Source organism: Desmodus rotundus, chromosome 2 (assembly GCF_022682495.2).
Source record: "Desmodus rotundus isolate HL8 chromosome 2, HLdesRot8A.1, whole genome shotgun sequence".
Classification (NCBI taxonomy): Eukaryota; Metazoa; Chordata; class Mammalia; order Chiroptera; family Phyllostomidae; genus Desmodus; species Desmodus rotundus.
The window spans coordinates 71,351,109-71,370,373 of record NC_071388.1 but is presented as its reverse complement, the minus strand read 5'-3'; the positions used below and the strand labels follow the sequence as shown (position 1 = coordinate 71,370,373).

The 19,265-nt window shown below is 34.8% G+C and overlaps 1 pseudogene; it reads left to right on the top strand.

The window, feature by feature from the left end:
• The first annotated feature begins 749 nt into the window (after positions 1 to 749).
• LOC112302570 (proline-rich protein 3 pseudogene) lies at positions 750 to 18,665 on the top strand (annotated as a pseudogene).
• Positions 18,666 to 19,265: the final 600 nt, after the last annotated feature.

The following is a 19,265-nucleotide window of genomic DNA, read 5'->3' as shown; positions in this document are numbered from 1 at the left end:
CTTATTCAGCATAGATATTGCAATGTGGGGATCACGAGAGACGTTTTAAAGAGTAATTTTAGTAAAATGGAGAGGGGGTAGAAAGTCACTTGGAGTGGTTTGAGGGAAAGATGATAGGCGAGAGGGTAAGCATAGGACACTCTGAGTTGTTTTAGAGAAAGTAAACAGAAAATGAACAGAAGAGGGTGGCTGGTGGGAAATCTTAGGGCTTATTTTTTTAAGATGGAGTGATATTAAGGCTTTGTTATCGTTATTTGTTCTAGTGTTGGAAATTCTTTAGCAGTGGGAAAAACGGTGCAGAAAAAAAGGGGAAAATTGTGTATAATTGTAAAAACCAAAGCCAATACGTGAGCAAGAGTGAATGGGGATCTTTAGACTACTCGTATGAAGAAACTGGCCTTAGATAACAGCAGACATATCCCTCTCTTTGTAGTAAGAGGAAAGAGGCTATGTGATAGAGACACAGATAAATGCCTGAATTTGGTTGTGGGAAGATAAGATCCACTTATAGCAAATTATTTTCAATGACATTTGATATAATATCTTCAGTGTAGAATGAGAGAGAGTAGTGTGTTTGGAGAGATAAGAAAAGGTGTGAAATAGTAATTGGAGAGCTTGCAGAAGTGCAGTAGAATTGTTATGTGTGCTGAGTGCCCATTTGCCATTTGTAAACATAAATTTAAAGTGAGATCAGTCCACACAATGGAGGACTTTTTTTTCTTCTCCAGCCATAAATAGCTGCTGAGGAGATGGGTCTGTGTATGGTCAGTGAACAATCAGATTTAACCACAGATGGTTCGCCAGCAAGTACGTCAGAGGAAGAGGAGGATAAGGGCACTAGCAAAGCATGGGACACAGTGCTGTACAGTCATCCAAGGAATCTGAGGAATCTCAGTGTGGTAAAGAGAGCGGTGAGGACAGGGGTGTGTGTGGAAAAAGGTAAAGAAAACGATGGATTTGGTGAGTCAAAAGCTAGAGTCAAGTCCTGGAGGCTTATGCAAGGTGGACGCTGAGCTGGAGTGCAATTACTTTGGTATCTGAAGATGAAAGTTAGACTGTGGTGGTAAAATGGGATAATTAAAATGTAGATTTTTGAGGTGAGATTGATAGAGATGAAGATAAGGTCCAGGAAGGAATAAGCTTAGAAGTGAAGAGATCAAAGTTTTTGGGTGGATCCACTTGGAATTCTCAAGAATAACCAGATTATTGAAGGAGAAATCAGTGAGCCAAGTACTAATGATAACAAATGAAGGGTATTGCTGTGCGTTTTTGCTCACAGTGTTAAAGGGTGAGAGATTCTTTTAAAAAAAAAATTTATTGTATTTTTTCCATTACCAAGTATTCCCCTTATACTCCCTTCCCTTCTGTAATCACCACACTGTTGTCCACGTCCATGAGTCCTTTTCCTTTTTGTTTGACCCCTCACCCTCTAATCACCAACCCCCACCACTGGCAGAGCCATCAGCCTACTCTCTATCTATGAGTCTGTATTTTGCTTGTTAATTCAGTTTGTACAATTGTCAAGATGTGGAAGCAGCTCAGGTGAATCAGTAGATGAGTGGATAGAACAGCTATAGGACATTTACACAATGGAATAATACTCAGCCATAAAAAAGAAGAAAATTTTACCCTTTGAGAGGTTCTTTATATGTTTATAAAGCATCATCTTTATCTGCGTTTCCAGAACTTGCAGACTAATGTGTGTAGGAGTGAATAAATTCTGCTTTCACACCACTAAACAGTTCCCATGAGTATTAATGCGGAGTGCCTTTGTATATGACATCACCGTGCCTGAAGGAGGCTTCTGAGAAAGCCTGAGCTTTGGTCTATTTAATGAAAGAGTATTTCTCAGAAATAATCTGGCATTTGCATGTTATTTGGAAAATTGTTTTCCTAATTTATAACAAAAATTAAAGCAGTAATTTAAGAAAATTGAATAATTTCAGCCTAGAATAGAAAGTTATCCTAAATGGGTATATCTTTTAAAATAGACAGTAAGTCAAGAAATAGCTCTGCAATACCGTTGATTTAGTTATTTCAAGAAATTTGAGGAAGCAGATGAGAATACATCTTACATTGAGGACCAAGTTCAATCACTTAATTAATAGTTTACTCAGTTCTCTAAAAGTATATAATGGAGTAATGCATAGGTAGGCCCAGAGATAAAGCCAGGAGTGGTATGAAAAGGTATATTATAAGCATCAAATATGCAGAACTATACTGTATGTGCTGTCAGATAGCATTCCATCTCTAAAGGAATGCAAAAGGCATGTGTAGAGCATATTCAGAAGGAAATTTCACTTCCAGATTGGCATAAGTATTAATTTGACTTATAATGCATTGCTATAATCATTGACAGTTGATTGATTTTCTAAACAACTAATGAAGAAACTTACATAGTTCTTTTATAAAGCACAGCTTGTTTTAAAATAATAGCATATTCGTGAAGTCCTAATAATGCAGCCTTTCTATAAGAAACCAGTTAAAACATAAAACTGTAAGCAGTAAGTGTGCCATCTATTGGTGAAACAAGCACATTGTAGGAAAACAAGAAAAGGATGGACTAAGGGCAAGTTAAACAGACATCTTTTCATATGTTACATAAAGTGGCATTTCATTGTACGAAAATACTGTGATTTTCCCACAGAAAAAGTGGGCTCCTTGCATCTGTGTCATTAGCCCGGTAACAGGAAAGACATCAGATCAGAAGGCAGGACATCATGGACCTTGTCGCAGCTTTTTATAATGTGCAGTGTCACTTTGCACGTTTTGCTTTTCTAAGTCCCTTGTTATATATAAAAATAAATTGTGAGAGAGATAGCGTGATCCATCAGCTTCTGTAAGTTCTGTTTCACAAATTTTATAACTTGCATGTATGAGTAGCATTGTTCCATTTAAGAGAGTTTACCATACTTCTAATTTTACTCTTGGAGACATACAGATTCTTCTGGTATAAACTGTAGAAGCTGTTGTACATAAGGTCTTACTTCTAGGGGCAACACATTATAATTGAACTTATAAATAAATAAGTAAGCCAAAATATTTTTTAAATTATAATTCTATACCTCCTTAAGCTATGTAATCATTAACTTTTATTAATCTGTGGGCAGAAAGTTTATTGATTTTTGTGCTGGAAAGTTTTTTTTTAAAGAAGATATTAAAGTGGAAATTAGGAATTTATTCATTTACTTATTTTTATTTTTATTATTGATTTTTTTTAGAGAGAGGAAGTGGGTCGAGAGACAGAGAGAGAGAGAGAGAGAGAAACATCCATTTGTTATTCCACTTATTTACACATTCATTGGTTGATTCTTTTATGTGCCCTGTTTGGGGGGTTGAACCCACAACCTTGGCATATCAGGGTGATGCTCTATCAACTGAGCTACCTGGTACCTGGCCAGGGCAAGAATTTATTTAAATTAAAGATGTTGAAATCATTTGTTTAAGTTTTTATTTAAAGAAAGTAGTTAGAAATATTTCTGGGTTCCATTGTCATTTTGTTTGTTTTCAAGTAACATAAAGGTTTAGATTTCTCTTTGAGCAATGTTGTAAACAAAACATGTTCATTTCCCCAATCTGTTTAAAAATTGATATCTCTAAGAAGTGATGATGCCTTGTGAAGAATGAGGATTACAGAGAATCTCATTGATGGCAGAGCAATCAATAAAACTTTTGGGGACATTACTAACATGCTTTAATTAAATATTTTTTGGGGGATTTAATTCTTAACACATAGTCAAAAGTTCATAGAGGGAGACATGTCCATATATGTTCAGCGTTATTTATAATATTGACTATAAAAGTTAAATTAAAAATAGATGTGTGGTTATTCAACCATAGTGAAAGCTCCAAAAAATGTAGAAGGAATACAGACATTCAGAGAACATGGCTATAATGTTTATGGTACGTTCATCAGTTATCACAGTTGACATCCACATTAGCAAAAAAAAAAATCTGTCAGTGCCTCCATAGCAGAAATAAAAATGGAAAAGCTAATAATCTATAATTTCATATCTGAACAGTCTTAATATAACATATTGCTCTGCTATCTGATTTTAATCTTAATTAGGAAGGAAACATTCACTAGCACTTTATTACATTTGTGTTCTGAAGTTACTGTAAATCTTATACCTTGAGATCTGTACCAGTCACACTGCTCTTCTCTAGATTGGGACTTCTAGAGATGTGGACTCTAGAAGTGGTGTGGACTTCTCTAGGAGGTAATAGTACTCACTTATTAAAATAAAATAACACACCCAGACAAAGGCAGGACATGCTGAACTTTTTTCTTTTAAAGAAAAAATCTAATATATCTTAAATAGAAAAAAAAGGAGAAGGAAATATCTCTACTACAGAGCTTTTTTCTAACGTTAGTATTAATATTTTATTACTTTGATGTTTTAACCATCAAACTGTTAAGTGGTTAACAATGAGAATCATTACAATACATTTTTCCTGGAGGACAAGGACATGGAGTTTATGAGGTGGAGGTGACAACATTCACAAGACTCTTGAGTCTTCACACATGTTTCAGTAATCAAACTAAGCCTGAGGCATAAACAAGTTTAATCTCTGTGTTTATATTTCCTATTCATTCTTTTATGTTGAAAATCATTTCATCACAAATTTTGGACAGTTTACCATGATATCAAACTAGACCTTCAAGTATATGTCTGCACTTCAAGTATATGCTCGAGTCTATTTTGTAACCAGAAGGAAATAAAATGTGAAAGAGCAATACAACCTTAGCAGTTGGATTTTTCCCAAGACCCCATTTATTCTGTATAAATATCTAACCTGAGGATCTAGGGCCTGGAAATTCACTTATTTCTTTAGCAAGAGCCATTTATTTGGCACCTATTTTCAATGTTAAGTTGATTGTTTTATTTTCCATTCAGCTCACTATGAGTATTGTTTCAGCATATGTGCACATATAAAGGAATAAAAACAACAAGTTGTAGAACAAAATATATTTTCCACAGTCAAAGGAAATATAAACAATTCCTTGTATTTGTACAGGATGCCAAGTAAAGATCTAAAATTTCTCTGTAAAATTATACCAGATGAATTTCATAATCTTTTAAAATTTTGAATTATTGACACAACCAATAACTCAAAATTATTGGTACTCTTACTTCTTCCAGAGTAGTAATGGAGTGTGATGATGTCTGCTGAGACCACAGATGTGGAAGGGGCCATCTTCCTCCAAGTAGATCAAAATGAGACAAAAGGAAAAGTATTTCTAAAAATTCACCACAGGAACTTAAAAATAGTTTCATTCCTGTAACCTAGTAAATACACTGGGAGAAAATTATATCAAGGAGTGGAAGTAAAAAGGACATTTACATAGAGGACAAATTTCAAAATAGTGTTTTAAAGCAATGAGAGTCTTAAGCAGCTACAAAGAAATAAAATTTTACTTCTGTATTTCCATTTATCTGAACAGAATTTATAATTAACTGGAGATCTCTTTGCTTTCTCATAATACTCCAGATATTTAAAAAGGCATTTTCTCTTTAAATTCTTTAATTTCAAGTACTCTGTAACCTTTTGAGTAAATTGACATTTGAGTCAAAATTTATCTTGCTACTCTCAGTCTGATTTTTTTTTTAAGTTTGATAGAAATAGTTTGGCTACCTTTCAATTACTCAAGCATTAAAGAATCACAGTTTTCATACTTTTAGACACATTTGGAAATACTCCCCACCTTTGGTTAACCCACGTTTATGCACAGAATGACAAGCTGATACATATCCGTCTACTGACTCCTTCGGCTGCCAACCTATCTATTATTACTAGGGCCAGATTGATCTCAAGAGACTGAGGATGAAGAATGAAACAAGGGTAGTTTGAATGTGAATTAGTGCTAGGAGAGGAAAAAAAGCAGCAGGAATAAGAGAACTTGGACTGTGTTAGCGGAGATTCCTAATCTCTCAATTTCTTCCCCTCTCACATGATAAGTAGAAAAAAATGGAATTATCACAAGTGAAGTTACTTACTCTGAGGGCAAATTTATCAGGTTAATTTCCCAACATGATTTTGGGGAAAAGGAGTGGAAGTTAATAGAGAGGGAATATGGTTAAGTGGAAATAGTAAATGGTTAAGATTTTAGAGCCAGGATTTTGATCTATTACAATCCTGAACAGAAAAAAGCAAATTTTATGAAAAATAGAAAAGTAGCATGGGCACCTTCTCTATTTAATAAGTAATAAAAATAATATATGATTTTAGCTTGGACAATTTAACTTTGATTTCTTGGAAAATCATGCAAAGACTCATTCAATAATCATTGTGATATGCCTGAAAAAGGGGGAAACAATAAGATATTATAAATAGCTGGGGTTTGAGAAGAATAAGTTGGGTCCAACTAATTTTATTCCCTCTGTGATAGAATGACAGGCTTCAAGGTAAGAGAAGAAATAACAGTAGTAATATCTTTGAATTTCACAAATGATCTATTTTCCATCTAGGATGACCTTCTATATCACAAGTAAGAACTGAGAAAATACCAACCTGTGGTACACGTGTCATGTTCCGTGGGTTTCAATCTACAGTCATCGTTACTTCAATGAACAGTCTGACTCAATCACATAATATCTATTATTTTATGTTCAAATATGTTTGAAGGAGATGTTTATCTCAGCTAAGAATGGTGGGCCACTAGAAATAAAATGTTCACAGAATCATTTACAACAGTTCAGAACACCGTAGTTAGGAGACCATGTCATCAGCCAAAGAAGTTTTGATTTCATTAATCATTGAAAACAAGACTTAGGTGTGAAAGTTCTGTTTGGGCTTTATTGATTTCCATTAGAGTGAAAGGGAGACAAAGAAATGTTTTCTCAGTGAAAACAGAGTTTGCCCCAACCTAAGAGGTTTTAGCAGTGCTATGCTGAGAAAAGTGTGGAACATTGAAATGGTTCCAGTTTGAGAGAAGAGGTTGGGAAGTTGATTAAAAGCATTTCTTGGTTTGCCTAGCTTTCACTTCTCTCTTCTTAGAATGTTTAAGTCATTAATGTGTTCATGGCTTTGGATACCTCTCCTCAGACACTCAGAATCCAAGTGTGACCACATCCAGTGTTTAACTTATCCTAGATGCTTTTTTCTGTGAAATCAATGGAATGGCCTATAATCATTTTCAAGGGTCTTTGTATCTCTACAAAAAGTATGATTCTCTATCTCTATAAGATCATTTAGGCTAATTAAAGAATGAACAATAATGCTTAAGGTTTCATCTGAGCCTTGTAACAATGATGTTTAGAAAATTACATTTGCTTGAAATTTTCTTCTGCTTAATTTTGTATACATTTCAAATATAAGAACTTATAATGTATACAATATCACATTTAATGTTAATGGGAAAAATTAACTTAAGTATAACTAAGGTGCTTCTCAGGGCCTGTAATGCCTCTTCCATTCTCAAAACAGTAAATTACATGATCCAGCACAAATAACATCCCTTTTTATTACATAAAAATCTTTTATTAAAAATCATAAGCATGTAATTCTGTAACATAACAATATCATACTCAATCACACCATATAACAATTTTAGATGGAATATTGAAATTGCCACCTTATATGAGACATTCACATACCATACCGACCACACTGAATGGCGTTACTTCTGTTGGACCCTGTACCAGGGATGCTTTAGTAGTTAACAATCACTGAGAAAAGGAAGCTATTGGCATTTACTGCTGGAGGCAGGGATGCTAAACATTCTGTAACGCACAGGACAGCCCCTCACAATAAAGGATTGCCCTTCCCCAAATCCAGTAGTGTCCTTGAAAAATGCTGAAGTTCCGTCCTAATTTTCATTCTCAAAACTTTGAAGGCTTCTCCTTTTACCTTATAGCAGATATCATATGAATTACTACAAGGACTAGAAAATTTCTAGAAGGCTAGTCTTTCATGGCCAATCCAATTAATTAAGAAATATCATAATCGGATAACAACCAGAAACAATTACTTCATGTGTAAATGTGGTACTCAGCTTGAGCTTGGCAGTCTTTTCAATGTATTATCTCAAGTGTTCTTCCCTAAAGTGGAAAGCAATCAAGAAACTGTTGACCAGTGTGTCCAGGAGTTGTTCTCACAGGGCTGTATACCAGTCCTCTTCAGAAAGCACTTTGTGCTGATTATGTAGCAAAAACTTCTTGGACAAAAGCCCTAGCAACTCTCAACAGCTGAGGAGAACTTGGCAGGGAATAAGAGAAAGAGGAAAAATAACTTTGCTCTGTTGAGATATTATGTAGATGGTTGAACTCTAAACTTTGTGTGGATGAGGACATTGTTCTATAACTCCTTTATATTCTCTCCAGCATCTGGAAGAACTATAAGCAGGTTGCCAATATTTCATAAGAGTTAGGTAACTCCTAGATTGATAAATTCTCAAAATAGAATTAGATATTTAGGCCATTATGATACTGTGTGTTTTATTTATTTATTTATTTTTGTCCTCATCCAAGGATGTTTTTTCATTGTTTTTAGAGAGAGAGGAAAGGATAGAGAGAGTGTGTGAGAGAGGGAAAGAGAAACATCAATTGGCTGCCCTCTCTTATGTCCCCTGACTGGGGATCAAACTCGAAACCCCAGTATGTGCCCTGACCAGGAATTGGACCCATGACCTTTTGGTTTATGGGTCAATGCTTCAACCAACTGAGCCACAACAGCCAGGGCCTGTGTGTATTTTAACAAGCAGACAATGTCATTCGGTTAGCATTACAACTACCTTAGCGTTCAATGGAATTTGAAATTTCCTTAAAAGTTAAAAGCTAAGAAATATTAATAAACATACAAAAGTATAATAGAGAAATAACAGACAAAACACTCAGGGACAATATTTACCATATTTACTGACCATAAAGTGAGTCAGTGAGGAACCAAGTATGGAACAATCTATTTAGAATGGTATTGAGAACATCTGGGCTATAAGCAGTATGTTTCTTAACAATAGCATGTGTTATAAGAAAAGGAATATCTTAATAGGGAATACAGAATGTGAAGGAAAAACATATTTCTTTCTCCGATACATTTGCTAGAGTCTTAGTCAATCCTTGCATATAGTTCATTCTTATTATAACCAGATGTGGAAAGTTCAGAGAACCTCAAATAAAACTTTATAGGTAGAACATAAGTTTAACTGATAATAAGAATGTACTTTTCTAATTTGATAGTCTTATCAATACGAAAGAGAGTAGGAAGTTTCTAAAATAGAAAATCTTTTTAAATGGTAAATTTGCAGTTGTTAAGTTTCTTCTAACTTCAAGCAAAACAAAACAGGCACATATTTAAAGTTTAGCAGAATGTAGTAAAACCTAATGTTCTTATTTGTGAATTTTTTTTTCTTTGTTAAAATCTCTCAATATTCACTTTTATCTGGGAAAAACATAAAAAATATTCATAAAAGGTGATGGTTATTCTTCTCATTAAAGTGACATTGTGAATGATCTTTTAGGAAAAGACTAAGTAGAGATATTTATTGTTTTTCCTCACCAAAAGCTCTTCTTTTGACATGAAAGAATTTGTGGAAAACTTTTACAGCTGTTGGTAAATTGCCATGCGCTAAGGATCAGTTTTTCTAGGATGATTGTAGGAGCAACCTGAACACATTACAGGAGCAAATCCAGGACAATAGTAGATAAAGACAAATTATATATCAGAGTGTATTAAAGAAAAAATATGCCCCCATTAAAATGTGAAACAGTCTGCGTTCACATTTTCATGAGACTGAGATAGGGGCTGATTCTGTAGCCTAGAATGCAAAAGAAAAAGATTTGGGCAGCAGAATTCTGAGTACGGAGGCAACCGACTGATATTTCTCCCTCGCATGGAAGTTTCGCTCTCTTTCCCTCTCATTCTTCCTCTCTCTCAAATAAATAAACATCTCCTCAGGTGAGAACTAAATATATCCACACACACATATATCTCAATGGTTTGTAAACATAAATATAAGATGATTTATCTACTTGAGGGGAGCATATTATTCATGGAATCAAGGACTAAAAGTCTTTGTATGTATGTATGTATGTATGTATGTATCTTGGGATTATAGATATTTGAAAAATAATAACCTGTTTTTAGAAAATTTTTAGTTGACCTCCAAATTTCTGCATAGTAAATCTGTGAGAAACTTCCCTTATATCTAACATTATTTATTTATGCTAAATTGTAAGTCAGTAAGTCCAATTTTTCCTAATTCTTAAGGAGTTCAGGAAAACAGCCTTTTTCTCCAACTAACTCTAAAATCATAGTTTTTAAATTTCTTTTTTTTAAATTTTATATTCCAACTTACTCATCCAAACAATAAAAGAAAAGAAATGGGGAGGGACTGATGGAAGATAAGTGATAAGGATGGGAAGGAGAAGAAAAGACCAATTAGTCGAGATTGAACATAAGGATAAATCTTTAAAAATTCAACCTTAAAGTAAAAAAGCAAAGACAATTGAATCAACACCATTTCATCAAAGCTTTTCTAAAAACTGGCAATTAAAAATGTCACTTATACATTAATGAAATCATTTTTTCTTTTCCATTAGAACTTCAGCTAACCAATTTTTTTCACTTGTTTATTGGCATTTGGATATTGATTTGGTAAGGATCACACAGCATAGCAGTTGTGGAGACAAAACTGGATCCAAAGTTTACTAACTTAAAGTAATTAATTTCCTAATTTTCTTTCTCAAAAATGTGCCTCTTTTTGATCAAATGAAGAATAAGTATTACCACAGAGACTATTCTAATTTTTTACCAAATTCTTCTAATATAGAAGTAGGAACAATTCTTTAAATATCATAGCTGTTTGGAATTTTTCTTCTTTTTCTAATATATATTTTTTCGATTACCATTTAGTCTCCTTATAACCCCTCCCTCCACAATCACCACAGTGTATACATGTCCATGAGTCCTTTTTCCTTTTTGCTCAGTTCTTCCTCCCCCTACCCTCCATCCTCTTAGCTTTTGTCCTGCTCTCTATCTATGAGTCTGTCTCTATTTTATTAGTTCAGTTTGTTCATTAGATTCCACATATGAGTGAAATCATATGCTATTGATATTTTTCGGACTGGATTATTTCACATAGCATAATGTTCTCCAGGTCCATCCCTAACTGTTGCAAAGGGTAAAACTTTCTTCTTTTTTAATAGCTGAGTAGTATTCCATGGTGTAAATGTCCCATAGTTGTTTTATTCACTTGTCTATTTATGGACACTTGGGCTTTTTCCATGTCTTGGCAATTGTAGACAATGCTGCAATGAACACAGGAGTGCTTATGTTCTTTCAAATTGGTGTTTTGGGTTCCTTGGGATATATTCTCAGAAGTGGAATCATTGGCTCAAAAGGCAGATCCATGTTTAATTGTTTGAGGTATCTTCATACTGCTTTCCACAGTGGCTGCACCAAACTGCATTCCCACCAACAGTGCAAAAGGGTTCCTCTTTCTCCACATCTTTGCCAGCACTTGTTGTTTGTTGAATTATTGATGATGGCCATTCAGACAGGTGTGAGATGATATCTCATTGTGGTTTTAATTTGCATTTCTCTGATGATTAGTGAGGTTGACAGAAAAACTGAAATAAAAAAAAATCTAACTTTACACTTAAAGGAACTTGAAAAAGAACAACAAATAAAGCCCAAAGTGAGTAGAAGGATGGAAATAATAAATATCAGAGCAGAAATAAATGAAATAGAGTCTAAAAAAATGATACAAAGTGTCGATGAATCCAAGAGCTGGTTCTTTGAAAAGATAAACACGATTGACAAACCTTTAACGAGACTTATCAAGAAAAAAAGGGAGAGGATCCAAATAAATAAAATCAGAAATGAAAGAGGAGAAATAACAACTGACACCAAAGAAATACAAAGGATTGTAAGAAAACATTATGAACAACTATACGCCAACAAACTGGACAGCCTGGACAAGATGGATACATTCCTAGAGATATACAATCTTCTAACACTAACTCAGAAAGAATCAGAGAATCATCCCCCAGTCAGGTTACACTTACTGGAATTGAAGTTGGAATCAAAAAACTCCTAACAAACAAAAGCCCTGGACTGGATGGCTTCCCAGATAAATTTTACCAAATGTTCCCGGAAGAACTAATACCTCTCCTTCTCAAACTATTTCAAAAAATTCAAGAGGAGAGAAGGCTCCCAAGCTCACTTTAGGAGGCCAGCATAATCCTAATTCCAAAACCATATAAAAACATTACAAAAAAAGAAAATTATAGTCCAATATCCCTGCTGAACATAGATGCTAAAATCCTCAACAAAAATTAGCAAACCGAATATAGCAATGCATCAAAAATATCATACACCATGATCAAGTGGGATTTATTATGGGAATGCAAGGTTGGTACAATGTTTGTAAATCAATAAATGTGATTCACCATATAAACAAAATGAAGGATAAAAACCACATGATCATATCTATAGATACAAAAAAAGCATTTGGTAAAATTCAGAACCCTTTTGTAATAAAAAAACTCAGCAAAGTGGGAACAGAGGGAACATACTTAAACATAATAAAAGCCGTATATGACAAACCCTCTGTCAGCATCATACTCAAAGGGCAAAAACTTTAAAATTTTTGATGAATTAATAACCCTATGTAAATATTAAGAGTTTGAAAGTTATGAATGTGTAGTAAATTTTATTTATTTGTAATTTATAATGATAAAATGTAGTCATTTAAATACATTCATATACATGTAAATATAATAAAGCATAATATTAGAGTTGATAAAAATAATAATAGTTGATATTGAATTATTCCTAGTTAGAAAGATTAAAGGTTAAATTAAGGTTAAATTAATATAGGAGTAAAGCACAAGAGAGAACACGAGCTGTGTGAGGTGTCAAAGGGTTGGTTTCTCATTGTGCTTCTTCTCCAGTATTGCCCCGTAGAGAGTACACAGTTTGTTAGTACTCACACACACATACACACGGTGCATACATGTCAGAAGCGTATTGAGTATCACTATATATGTGCGTATACACACACCAAATAAAGTATACATTTCTCCATATTAAAAATATAATTGATATAATTTATAAAGCATGATTTATTGATACTTAAAACATAAATAAATCATATGTAATGTATATATGTAATTCCAGTAAGATCTTCATGCACTATACATACTTTCTAATGCATGAGTACGTAATGGAAATTTTCTGATCTTTTTCTGCCATCTAGTGGTGTACTCAATACTATGTTTTTTTTAAAGGCCATTGTACAATTTTTATTGAATTGAAATCACAAATTAGTTCATTTGATAAATATAAAGTTGTCAAAAAATAAAAAAAGAAATCCAGTGTGTAAATCACATGGAACTTACATATTATTTAGCCAATTATAAAGTCTTTAAAGGCTTCTTAGAAAACGTAGATGTTACGGTTAGCACCAGCTGGGTGTGGCTGTTGCCCTTCAGTGATAATAACCCAAATGAAACTCCAAAGAAACAAAATTGAAAATACTGTAATATGATATTTTAAAGTTCTAGAGGGCTTTCATGTAGTTTTTGTATCTGTAATTGTACAGCACTTACCATGTGGCAGGGTTTTTGTTTTTGGGGTTTTGTTTTTGTTTTTGTTTTTGCAGTAGTACATGAACCGTTCTTTGCGGTACATATCTTGAATAAATATGTGTATGGTTTCACTGACTATTTGTGTTGTCCTAACACTAACTTTAGGAATTAATTGTCTCTAAGGGCAGAAAAAATACTCGAAGTGATTTAGAAGGGTAGAAAAACTATTGGCTACACGTTCAATCTTTCCTGGCTGGGATGGAGTGTGCCTTCTTTAGCTAAAAGGAAGCCACAAGTGAAAATTAGGTATAAGTGGCTTAAATATAAATGACATAAACAGAGAATGCTACTCATTTCTAAAATCAAACACATCAAAATGAAAGGTTCAGTAGCATGGGCTACTTGAAATGCTCATCATATTGAAAGATAATATTGACAAGTTAATATACTTCCTTTGAAATGTTTGCCCAGAAAGAGTCTCTGCTGTCTATTCCCAGCCCTGCACAATCCATTCTCCTTTGTGAACAAAGGCTGGGTCCTGCGGAAAACTCACTGGGGCTTCCCTGCCATCTGTGGCTAAGAGAAGGGACTTTTCTTAATGTAATGAAAATTGACACATATAAATATTAAAATTTCCTGGAATGTGGAGACAATTGATAACACCTATTAAGATAACCTATAGTGACAAAAGAAGGGAATTTATTATGAAAAGAACGTCAACATGTGGCTTTTTTTGGTCTTAATAGAAAAGTAAACATAGATGATTATGCATTTCCTTAAGAAAGTTCAGTTTACTCATTTGAGTCCATTAGTTTCTTTACTTTTAATTTGTAAAATGATTATTTTACATATACATAATTAACATCAATAATCTAGTTTTTACACCATTATATGATAATCTGAAAGAAAATTACAATTTTTATAAAACCGTATAAATGGATAAAATGCACATTATGATAGGAGATAATCTCTTCAACGTTAACTGTGGATAACTCTAGTACTGCTTATAAGAATCCTAAAAGTGAAACTGTAGATAGATTATTAAAAGTTGTACCACTTTTCCAAAGAACACAGCGAAAAATGTTGTAATCACCAGTGAGCTCTGAAGGAGCAGTGAAAGCACCGGCGCACCGCTCTCTGCTCAGAGCGCAGCCTCTCGTTCCTAGGCCCCAGGGTCGGCTGGCACTTCTTTTGAAATAGATATTGTATCAGCATATTTTAAATTATATTGGAAAGAACTAATATATTTTTAATTATGCTTGGAAATTAATATCATCTAAAGTGTCATACCTTTATTTGAAATAATTGTCAGGTACTAAAAATATAACAGGTATTCCTATAAAGTCACAGAGATGATTTTCAAAATTGTGTTCTTTGTTTGTGGTACATATGTGGTATTTCATTTATATTTATGGTATCTTTATTCCAAAATTGTTAGCAATTGTCAAATCATTTGAAAAGTAATAAACATTATTGTACATACAGACTTGTTTTAGATAGGTCAAAATATAGTTGCTGATGAATATTGCCTTATTAGGCATATTGGAAGGAGAAACCAAGTGAAATTGCCCCCCATGAAAACAAGTATCTATCCATTTATTAAACCCAATGAAGCAAAATATCATCTTGTCAGACATCAGACTGCCTAGTGAATACTCTGACCGATGACTTCCAGTTCTCAGGAAGCAGCCCTCAATCATCCTAGCAATAGCAGTCACTCGTAAATATGTTTTTCCAAGGCAAAGTTACTAATTTTGAACTTTAGGTAACACATGAATTCTTTTATACAATGCACTTTCCAGCAACAAGACTTCTAAATTGAAATATATATATGTATATATATATATATATATATATATACTGAAAAAATATATACTAATTTCTTAAATTTTTTTACATTTTATTTTTTAAACATTTTTTTATTGTTGGTCAAGTACAGTTGTCTCCATTTCCTACCCCCCACACCCCAGCCATCCCCACTTCCCACCCCTGATCCCAACCCCTCGTTGGTTTTGTCCATGTGTCCTTTATAGTTGTTCCTGAAAACCCTTCCCCCTTTCCCCTCCATTATCCCTTCCCACCTCCCCTCTGGTTACTGTCAGTTTGTTCTTAATTTCAATGTCTCTGGTTACATTTTGCTTTCTTGTTTTGTTGATTTTGTTTCAAACACTTTGCCTCATTACATATAACGTACAATTATTTAAAAGTACATTTAACTTTAAAAATAGAATGATGGCTGACAAAACTATGGAAAATGACATTCCTACCGAAGGCTGGTATAAGTAAAATTGGTATGACTTTATCTATTTGTTTTTTCTGATCATAGTACTAGTTTTTACCATATAAATACATACATAAAAAGATCTAAAACAACTTTAAAAACTACATGAATTTCTATTAGGCCTATATATATATTTTTTATATATTCAAACTATATGTGTATATAAAGCCATACATATAAATATATAATATATAACCAAATAAATATATAATAATTGTTTGTAACCTGACATTTTATCAAGAGAAATTTTTACATTATTTTTTGGTTCAAGATTATTTTAGTGGATATGAATATATAATTTTATTTTTAAACTTTAGGTAACCAACTCTTATTATTGGATTTTCCCTATTAAAATTAATAAATAGCTCCAAATATTTCACCTTATTCATTATTAATTTTATTACACATGTCTAATAGTCAAGTTAAATAACAGATCATTTTAAAGATTTTGATACTTACCTTCGTATTGCCATCCAGAGTGTCAATAAAAGCTTGAGAAGCAATTTCCAAGTAGGTGTCCAAAACCTTAATATTTTATGACCCTTGACTACATATTTCCACTCCTAAATTCTGCCCAAAGGAAACAATTCAAAATTTATACAGTGCTTTAACCCTGAACTTCATTTTACTGTAGGAAATTACATAAATACTTAAAAATGCCAAAATGCTAAAGTCAACTATAGTAAGGAGAATATTCTCTATGAGATGTTATATAGTTATTGTATTATAGTAACATATAATCTATAATATAATGTATTATTTAGCAAAAATAATTTTATTAACCTTTTAAAAAATACAAGCATACTACAAAACCCACCCAAATACACTGGTCATTACTGAATGGTGGAGACAGAGGGCACCTCCAATTTTTGTGTCTCTAAGTTTTGTTAATAAGTATGTATTGATAAGTCAAGGGAAATATATCATTAATTTTATTTTAAATCATTAACTATGCAAATCTCCTTTTCCCAAAAGAAAATCATTCTACACCAAAATTATTTACTGAAGGCTTTAGTAAAATAGAAATCTAAAAATTGTTGTTTGTAATTGATAACCATTGACTGTGTTCTCCTGAAAATATCTCCTGGATTTAAGAGAACTCACAGATAAATACATCCCAAACTTGTTTTTTGTTTGTTTGTTTGTTTCTGCTAATGAACATTGTACAGGTACAAGAGACTACAGATATTAAGAGAGGGTAAATAGTCTTATTTGGTGCAGAATAGGCAAGGAAACTACTTACAATTTGCAACAGTAGTTCCTAAACTGCAACCCAAGAAACTTCAAGGAAGACGGAGAGTTTTTGTAAATATTTGTGGATCCATAGTTGTGCAAAGTATATTTAGGTAAAAATATGTATTTCCTGTACTATGCAATGGTAAGTTCGTTGAAGGGACCAGTATCGGCATGATAGTAACATGAATAAGTGAATGAATAAAAGTTATGTGACAAATTGGCATTAAAATTTTACTTAACATTGTATATTCATGATATATTTTTTCAGTTAATGAATGGTAGAATTACAGCTATTATTACTAATATTTACATTTGTAATTACAGTGCAGTTTTACAGTAAAAACCATCATTCTTAAACTATAGCGTCCATAGGGATCATGTGTGGTGTTCACTGCCTAATCCCAAAGATTATGATATGGAATTTGGGGGGAATTGCATTGATATTAAGCATTCCAGAGCAGGGGTCCCCAACCTCCGGTCCTGTTAAGCACTGGGCCACACAGTAGGTGGTGAGCTTGAATGTCATGTTCTTTAATAATCCCTAAACCACCCTCCCTCCCTGGGTCCATGGAAAAATTGTCTTCCACAGAACTGGTCCCTGGTGCCAAAAAGGTTGGGGACCACTGTTCTAGAGGATTCTGATGTATGTGATCTTTGGACCTTGCTTTTGGAAACAGCACTAAATGCTGGGAAAAACTAAATACTTAAGAAACAGGTTCTTGTCTAAAGAGGGGACAGTACATTTTTAGTACAACAATAGGATTTCCAGCCTAGTGGTAAGATGATACTTAAAACAGGAAGTTGTTGCCTGCAAATCCTGTGGCAGCCATTGCAGCAACCATGATGCTCAAATGAAAGAAGCAGAATCAGCGGCAGCAGCAGCAGCAGCAGCAGCAGCAGCATCTGCCACTGGATCCCCAAGTGCCAAAGTTGGAAGAGACCAGAGATGAAGATGATAGGAGTCCTATGGAACCACCCTGCCTTCTGGGCCCTCCCCCTGTGGCCGATGGAAAGCCTGGTGATCTCAAGTCAGCCCCAAACTGGAATCCACACACATGTCCACCATCAGTAGAATGAATAAGCTGTGTGTGCATACTGTGGGATACTACACTGCAATGAAAACAAATGAACTCCTGCTACAGGCAACCAGGATGAATCTCAAAAACATGATGTTGAGCAAAAGGAGCGGGACACAAAAGAATGCAGACTGTCTTCACAGAGGTCCCTTGGGATCAAGGGTACTCATGATTCCACCACTGCTGACTCTCCCACCTCCCTGGGGCTGAGGCCCAGTTTGGAGCAGCTTAGGCCTTAGGTCTGGCCCATGTGGTTGCGGTTGGTGGTGCGGGGGGTCGGGGGTCAATGCTCAGCCTCCTTTTCCTGGACCAGGCCATAGTAGTCCCTCCAGGGGAAGCTTTCACAAACATCAGAGATGTCCCAGAAGACTCAAAAGCTGGTCACTTGTCAAGAATACCTGCCCACCCAAGGTTGAACCCAAGGTTATGGAAGACAAAGCTGACTACCTTGTTTGCTGTAACTTTGCCAAAAAGAGCCGCTGTCAATATGGGGAGCTCTGCCACTTCTACCACCCACACATCAACAAACCTCCTCTGTGAGACTGCTTTCCCATCTGAGCTGGAAGTAGCCCTCTGTGGTTGGGTGGCCACATATTTCCCTGTGGCCCTGTCACAGCTGCTGTGATATTGTTCCACCAAACACCCCCAGTCAGTGATGCCCACCACTGTCCACCACCTCTTCCATTTGGGTCCAGAGTTGTGTTTCTTTTTTATAAGGTTTTATTTATTTATGTTTAGCGAGTGGGAGAAGGGAAGGAGAGAGAGAGTGAAACATCAGTGTGTGGTTGCCTCTCACATGCCCCCTGTTGGGGACCTGACCTGCAACCCAGGCATGTGCCCTGACTTGGGTTCACACTGACAACCCTTTGGTTCCCAGGCTGGCACTCAGTCCACTAAGCCGCACCAGCCAGGGCAAGAGTTGTGTTGCACCACTGGTGCACAGTGTTAACTCTTCTGATCAGCCTCTAGAGACCCGCTTCAGTATCCCATCTTTGCTCCCTTCAACTGCCTCCTGGGTCCTCTTTCCCTTGCCAACTGAGTGCTGAGCAGGAAATGTAGTGGGTGCTGTTTCTTGTGCATCTGCCCATCCAGCCCCCAGTACTGCCCTCGATTCCTGAGCCCTGGAGAAGTTTCCTACCA